Raw genomic sequence first — 8,227 nt, 5'->3', positions numbered from 1 at the left:
TGTGTGTGTGTGTGTATATATATATATATATATATTGTGATAAAAGGTAATTGTAAGAGAATATCATGAGGTTTCCTCATCCAATCAAAAATACTTTCATGGGTGATTGGATCGGAGAATAATTTTCGAAAATCGTTGGCTTAGAGAAAATCATTTTTCGCAAAGTGCGAAATTATACATGCGTAGTTTTTTCTAGTGGGAAATTATATATGCATTTTTAGTGGGAAATCTTTCTTTCATTTAAAAAAAAAAATTGATTTTATCAAAGAATCTTCTTGGCAAAACAAATAGGACCCAAAGGAAATTGACGCTTAACATTAGAAGGATATATATATATATATAGGGAAATGTTCAGCAACAAACATTTTGGCAAAACATTTTTCAAAACATGGGTTAGAAGTTTTGGAATTGGCTGATTTTTTGTGAGGATGATCTCTTCACCGTAGAGATCATCCTCACCAAAAATCAGCCCATTCCAAAACCTCTAACCCCATCAAAAATGGTTTACAAAACATGGACGGTCCACGATTTTTCAACTTGTAAACTGGGGCTAGAAGTTTTGGAATGGGCTGATGTTTGGTGAGGATGATCTCCTTACCGTAGAGATCATCCTCACCAAAAATGAGCCCATTCCAAAACCTCTAACCCATGTTTTGAAAAATGTTTTGCCAAGATGTTTGTCAAAATGTTTGTTGCTGAACGGGACCCATATATATAGGGTAAATATAGAGTTAAATCTTAGAGTGGCTTGATGATCGAGTAGATCACTATTAGATCCAACATTGCCTAGATGTGTGTACTTGAGAAGCTCAATAGCTTCACTTGTCGATGCTTAACCAAGTGAGCTGAGTATCTATCCTTAGGCAAGGAAGGGCGGACCTGATAGCATGACCAGTTTCCCTATTATGTTTAAGTTCTAATGGGAAGATATATCGAAATTCTTGGAGTGGTTGATCGTATCAATAAGGTTCCTTCTTAAAGGGATAGTGTTCTATTATGTGGGGCTTTTCTTTATTCACCTAAAGGATTTAGAAAGAAATAAATCCAAATCCCAATGATTAAGGAAAGAGGGTGGCATCTTAGGGTGAATGATGAAGGAAAGATGAGAACCTATAAATTAGAGAGAAGATCTCGAAAGGAAGTACTTTTGGAAGTAAATAAGAGCTAAATCTATTATTTTCTACAACTTCATTTCTAACTTGAGCATCAGAGGGTATTTGACAGGTATCACACCGGTGCCTCAATGAGTATGTGAAGGAAGAGAACCCATCATCAAAGAGGTTTGAATTGTTTAAGGTGAAATAAGTGAAAAAACCTCTACAACATCTACACTTACATTTTCCTTCATTTAGCAATTATTTTTTTAGGGAACTAACACATAAGAAAGGAAATAAGGGATCATTTGGTTCAAAATCGAATTCTTATAAATAATTTGATTATAGAATCCAATATTATGTTTGGTTTCATCATAGCTAAATATTGATGGCTATATCCGAGGTGTATTTGGAGCTTAAGGTGCCTTGATAAGAAACAACATTAAGGGAGATTACCAATGCATATTCTAGTTGAACAAGAGGTAAGTTAGTGATGATATTTCACAATGTTCGATTAAAACCAATCCACACGTGAGAATTCAATCAAAACAGAACCACACAAGTAAATAAACAAGAACAGACAACACAACAAGGTTTTTCGAGGTTTGGATCCTAAACCGGAATCCTACATCCCCGAGAGGATTAACACCACCAATCCACTATCAAGAACCAAAGTACTACACCCTCAGGCAGTACAATTATCTTCTCTCTTCTCTGTTACAGGTTTTCTCACTGGCCAAACAGGACTCTTAGAACAAGAACCTTGAAACACACTCAAAAAACTTCACTTCCCTAAACCCTTTTACACCCATAGGTCTCCTATGAATTAGATTCTCACAATGATACATATAAGACCCTTTTATAGATCAAGGGAATAAGAATACAACAAAGAAAACAGCATGTCCTTAACCGATCAAGAACAAGAAAAGGAACTAACAAACTATCAATTTAGCTACCTCATAAAACTAACTTAACCGTTAGTCACACGTGGCAGCTGCTAGTTTGTAAACACCAACCTAACACACAAGTTATAGGCTATAAAGTTTATGGTCTAAAGCTTACGATCAAATTTAAATGGGGATATTTAAGATTATCTTCAGACTCATTCTTTGCAATTAATTGTTAAGTCGTGATGAATGCACGTGGTTTTGGTACTTGGTTGGGTACGCGGTTGACGTGCAAGGGCATGAAACCAAAGATCTTTTTCATCGGGATACATAGGAAAAAAGATGTGTAGTTCTATGCCACGTCAGCCGCGTACCAAAAGCGCACACATTCATCATTATTCTTAATTGTTTGATAGGGAAAATCCTACCCTCTCCTCTGGGTACATGTGTCGTTCTATCAAGGAAATTAGAGATATTGAAGTCCAACTTGTTAAAGTCTTTTATGTTTTTGCATTTAGAGAAACTAATAATTTTCTTGTGAGTAATCATGAGGAAACGTTGAGTGAAGTCCCACCCAAGAGAATTGATTCACATTGTTAGGAAGGATGTGAGCAGCCTCTTGTAGATTAAGTTGTAATCCTAACCCCTAATTACCATTAAAAAAAATGCCCAAAGTGGGATAAAAGAGGCCACACCTAATGTGAAGACAAAAGTAGAGCATTATTTTGGGGGATAGGACACTCACTCCTCTAAAGATGTCCCAACTTAAGTCATGGTAAAGGTAAGAAGAGCATTGTTGAGTATGAGAGAAAGGATACTATCTCATCTAAAGAGGCCCCAGCTAATGTCATGGAAAAGTAAAGTTTGTGAGAAAATATAATCAATCATCTAAAGAGGCCCCACCTAATGTCATGATAAAATTTGAAGATCATTATTGAGTTTGAAAGGAGGATACTCACTCCTCCCTCCTCTATCATTGGTGACAGTAGACCAAATAGACATTCTCCTTCGGTCACCCCTTACTTTCTAGCGAAGGAATCTACCTGGATAAAAAGTTGGGATTGGGGAGCCCATGTCTTGTAGGTTAGCAATTTTTGAGGACCCACCATGCGTAGGTTAGCAATTTTGTTTAGTAATTTGCCATATCATTCTGGGTTTTGGGATGGTTTCTATGTAGGCCCACTTTAAAATGTTGCAATTACCAAGCATCTGCAAACAGTCGACCTCCCCTAAAAAATTCATTATGGGTTTTGACGATGATTTGTGGGTGTATCAAGTAGGACATAAATCAAGAATTCACATTGTAGATACTTGAGGTTCAAATGATTTTGACCTCATCTACATGAGTTTAGGATTCGTTACCATTCAATGTTTAAGGTGTGAATGGACACCATAAAAATGAGTTTTATAAATTTATTTTTTGCCTTGTAGTGACTCACAACACTGGAAAGTGTGAGACCACCTAAGAATTAAATAGGGAGGTACGGTTAAGATACAAGGAAGATGTTAGGCACTTTGTCCCACCCATCAAATGATGGTTATCCAAAAATAGGCAAAATGAAGTCGAAAACTGATTTTTATTTTTTATTTTTTTGTATTTTTTGAAGTTAGAGGAGTTGATAGAAGAGTTAAAAGTCCAATCGATAGTAGTTTGGCCTACAGAGACTCAAAAGAGAGATGATGAGCGAGCTAAAAAGAAAATGTCATACTAATTGGATTTTTTTGTAAGTTTGAGGATTTGGTATGAATCACCATGTATTTCACTAATTTGCCTTTAAGTTATCCTCACATACTCTTCAAAAAAATAAAAAAATTATCCTCACAAACTATTATACTCTTAAAAGAATCTACTTTTGTTTGTTTAGTCCTTAGGATATGTCCATGAGTTGGATATAAACTTGGTGAAACTTTAACCTTATACATGAATATGTAACTATTTTTATTAGTTTGGAGAGTTAGATATCGATCTAAAAGACCTATACCTTTGACTCATAACTTTTTTTTTAAATAAGGAAAGTGATGCGTGTTCAAAATGTACGTATGCATGGGATGTTCACAAAGGAACTTATTACATGAATTTATAAAAGGAAAGATTACCTCAGAAAGAGGGATTACTTTCTTCCTCCTTAAGCATGGTAAGAAAAGAAAATCTAGTTATGAAACATAAAGTGCTTGGAATTTAAAGAGAATTGAAATAATAAGAACTTGAACTTAAAATACTCACTAAGGGGCTTATTATGGACTTATTGGGGGATCACCTCACACAAAGAATTACTTTCGACCACCCAAGCCATAGAGGAAAGAAATTAAAGATTACATTGCTAAAATTTAAATGAACTAAAATTAAATAATGGGAAGCTGGAAAGGGGATTTGGGGTGTAAAAGTATGACAAAACAAAATTGTGTTTCTCCCCATCTTAGCTTTACTTATTTTCTTTCTTCTTCTTATTTGTTCATCTTGCTCAAAAACTTCTAAGAAGGGTAGTCATTTGGACAGAATTTTAAAGTTTAAAAAGGCTTTTAGAAGTAAAATTGACAAAGTTTGGGTATGTTAGAACCCCTCTTCTCAAATGCTTTGGATTGAGTCTCTATTTATAGGTTTTGGGGAGATCCTTAGGGATAAACATGTCATATTTCCTTAAGTTCCTAATATTCTCAAATAAACCTCAAAAAACGACTTCAATTGCCTTCCAACAATTTGTCTTTGATGATTTTTACTTCTCCACTGAGCAATCATGATGATCAAAGGGTAGAATTGTAAAAACTTATAAGGTTCTACAAAATTCTAGGGGAGGGGTAAAAATGTCATGACCCTTTGAAGGCAAACAAATTTCAAAGATAGTTATAGCAATGGCAAGTAAATTTTAAAAAATGATTGGAGCTAAAAGGTCAATTGTCATTTCTCTCAACAAACTAATGATAAGAGAGTCAAATCCTTTGAGGTTTTAGAGCTTTCTCTTTATAAAGCAAAGATGTTAAGGTCCTTTGACAATGGTCAAACTTCAAAAAACACAAGAGCAATAGTAGGTAATTGTCGTCAGGAAGGATGGGCTTTTTGGCTTATTGGCTTGAAATAGCTCCTAACAAATTGAAGGTGAAAGAGTAAATACTTGTGAAGTTCTAGAAATTTCTTGAGGATGGGCAAAAAGGAAGTCCCTTGACAATGGTCAATTTGCGTTGGACTCAATGGAATTGGCTTTGAATTGAGGATAGGAAGGAAGTGTTTAACAGAAAAACTAATCCTAACAAACCAAGGTTAATATTGTAAAAACCTAATTGTGGGGACCAATAGTGACCAAGGGTCAAGATTGAGACAAAAACACAATTACCTCGAGACCAAAGAAGGAAAATTTTGCAAGGTATGATGAGGCGGGTAAGAAAAGTGAAGTGATCCCAACGAAAATCAAAGATTAGCAAGGAGGGAAAAAATTGGCCTTCTCTTGCTAGCTTTTGGGCTTAGTCCGAAAAAATTAGGGTGTCTATACACATTTTATCACAGATAATCTGTCTTAAAAGGATAATCCAAGACTTCAATTGAATCTTAACAAAATCAAAATTTCAGTTTTTTTCCCTGCATTATTACAAACTCGTAAAACTTACAAATATCATAAACTATAATGAAATTGAAAATATAAAGATTATATATATGTAAGGAAAATGTTGCATGGACACGTCATTCAAGATTTCATGGAAAAAATCATATAAAAAAAAATGTATTTTTTGAGCTAGATCCAAAGTGTTGAAAATGGATGCCAAGATGTGAGTTCATGGCCCTTAATAGGATTTAACTAGATTTTAGCAAATATTTGTTTGAAAAGTAAAATAATATTAAATATAACAATGGAAAAAAGAATTGTTGAGTCTCTTGTAGTTGAGATCAAATTTTTCACTAGTTAAAATTATTTTTGTTACATATTTTTAAAAGATGCTCTTTATTTTAAAGAACAATGTTAGAGATGCTCTAATTACTATTAAAAAAAGACATAAAGTGGGATAAAAGTGGCCACACCTAATGTGATGACAAAGGTAGAGCATTGTTTTGAGAGAAAGGACACTCATTTCTCTAAAGATGTCCTAACTTAAGTCATGATAAAAGTAAGAAGAGCATTATTGAGTATCAAATAAAGGATACTCTCTAATCTAAAGAGGCCCCACCCAATGTCATGGAAAAGTAAAGTTTGTGAGAAAATATACTCAGTCCTCTAAAAGGCCCCACCTACACCAAATGTCAAGGTAAAGTTTGAAGATCATTATTGAGCACTCAATTATTGGTGACAGTGGACCAAATTAATAGACATTCTCCTTCAGTCACCCCTTACTTGCTTGCCAAGGAATCTCTACTTGGAGAAAAAGTTGGGCTTGGGGAGCCCATTTCATGTAGGTTAGCAATTTTTGGGGGACCCATCATGCGTAGGGTTAGCAATCTGGCTCAGTAATTAATCAGGTGCCATACCATTCTGGGTTTTGGGGTGATTTACATGTAGGCCCACTCTAAAATGTTGCAATTACCGACCATCTACAAACAATCGAACTCCCCTAAAAAATTCATTACGGGATTTGACAATGATTTGTAGGTGTACCAAGTAGGACGTAAATCACGAATTCACATTTTATCACAAATAGTTTGTTTTAAAAGAAATGTGTTGCCATCCAAGACTTCAATTGAATCTTAACAAAATTGAAGATCTTTTTTTTTTTTTGTTTTTTTTTCATTACTACAAACTCGTAAAACTTACCCATATGATAAACTATATATATATATATATATATATATATATATATATATATATACTAGAATTATTTTAATAATTGCAAAATTTTCACATTTTTTATTTTTTACAATAAAAAAAAAAAAAATTGGAACTATGTTGCATATGCTATTTTAAAAACACTCTTATTTTACTACAAAAAGCAAGGATTTTATTACCATTTTATAATATAGTATTTTTGTAATTATGACAAGTTTCAAAATTTTATTTACATAAATGTCATTGCAAAATTAATGAAACCCTTAACCAAAAAGACATAATAAGAGTATTTTTTAAGGGTATTTTACAGAAAAAAAAAAAAACACATGTTTTTGGTTTTGGAGCTAGCTCACATCTCATTGTAGTCTTAGACAATTCTGCATTGGTCTCTCCCTTTTTTAAAGGTGCGGTGCATGCGAAGGCCCATAGCTCAGTTGGTTTGACACATTGCAAAGCAACTTTCAGATCGTGGGTTTTATCAAGGTATTGAACCACGAATCAACCCAGTTCAAGGTACAGCTCATTTTAGGTTCGCGAATCAAGTGAATTTCATCATTTTACTTAAATTATTTTCGATCCACTCCAACCCAGCATTGAGGTGTCACGTAATCCACAATCCAAGGTATTAATGCCTAAAATCTCTCTTTCAAAATTTTCTTGAATTGTGGTTTACGTGGCCAGCATTGAGGTATGGGAGGAGGGTTTCCAATCCTGCACCTTGGGTGCATACAATCCAGTCTCGAGATGAGATATTTCCCTAAATTTTCAAACTTGTAAGATGCCGTTTTGACAATGGTCTTTATTTATAAACTGGTTCGGTAACGATTATTATAATAGATCATGGGGTAATAAATTATAATCAATTATAGACCCCATGATAAAATATGGAAGCTTTAAGAATGTTTGACAAATGTTTATGTGATTCATTACTCCAAGAACATAAACCAAAAAAACTCACTTAAATAGAAAAGCCACTTTACTAAATGAAAAACAGATCCAAGAGTCCAGAAATGGTCCTAAAGATGTTTTTTTCTGTGTCAAAGATTTCAGAGAATTTTCGGAAATTAATGGGGGGATATGGGTATTTTAGTCATCTTCGAAAGGGTAAAAGATTTTTTCTAAGAAAAGTTCATTTTTGGTATTGAAGTTTTTTAGCCACAGAAATATTTTCTAATAAGTGAAGTAATGTCTCGGATTTTGGATTTTGTTTCCTAGAACATCGTTCATCACTTGTTTTCGTAGAATTATCTCACAAAGTACTAGTAAGGGTTCCTAGAACATCGTTTATCACCAAAAACAAGTAACAACGGGAAGATGAATTGGCAAGTCAGAAAAGTAGGGGAATTGGGCCCTAAGGGGCACCTACTCCTCTACCAGTTCCTCGTAGGGAAGCTAGTCCAAGACACAAACATGTGTCAAACTAGCCATATCTCATCGTGCCATGCTAGGTCAGGCCGACATGGTGAATGTGTGCTATTTTATTTTGGTCTTTAGGGCA

This window comes from Akebia trifoliata, unplaced genomic scaffold (assembly GCF_017979445.1).
Source record: "Akebia trifoliata isolate Shusen 1 unplaced genomic scaffold, ASM1797944v1 Contig00113_ERROPOS400000, whole genome shotgun sequence".
Classification (NCBI taxonomy): domain Eukaryota; kingdom Viridiplantae; phylum Streptophyta; class Magnoliopsida; order Ranunculales; family Lardizabalaceae; genus Akebia; species Akebia trifoliata.
The sequence above is the reverse complement of the archived record's forward strand: the minus strand, read 5'-3'. Positions refer to the sequence as shown.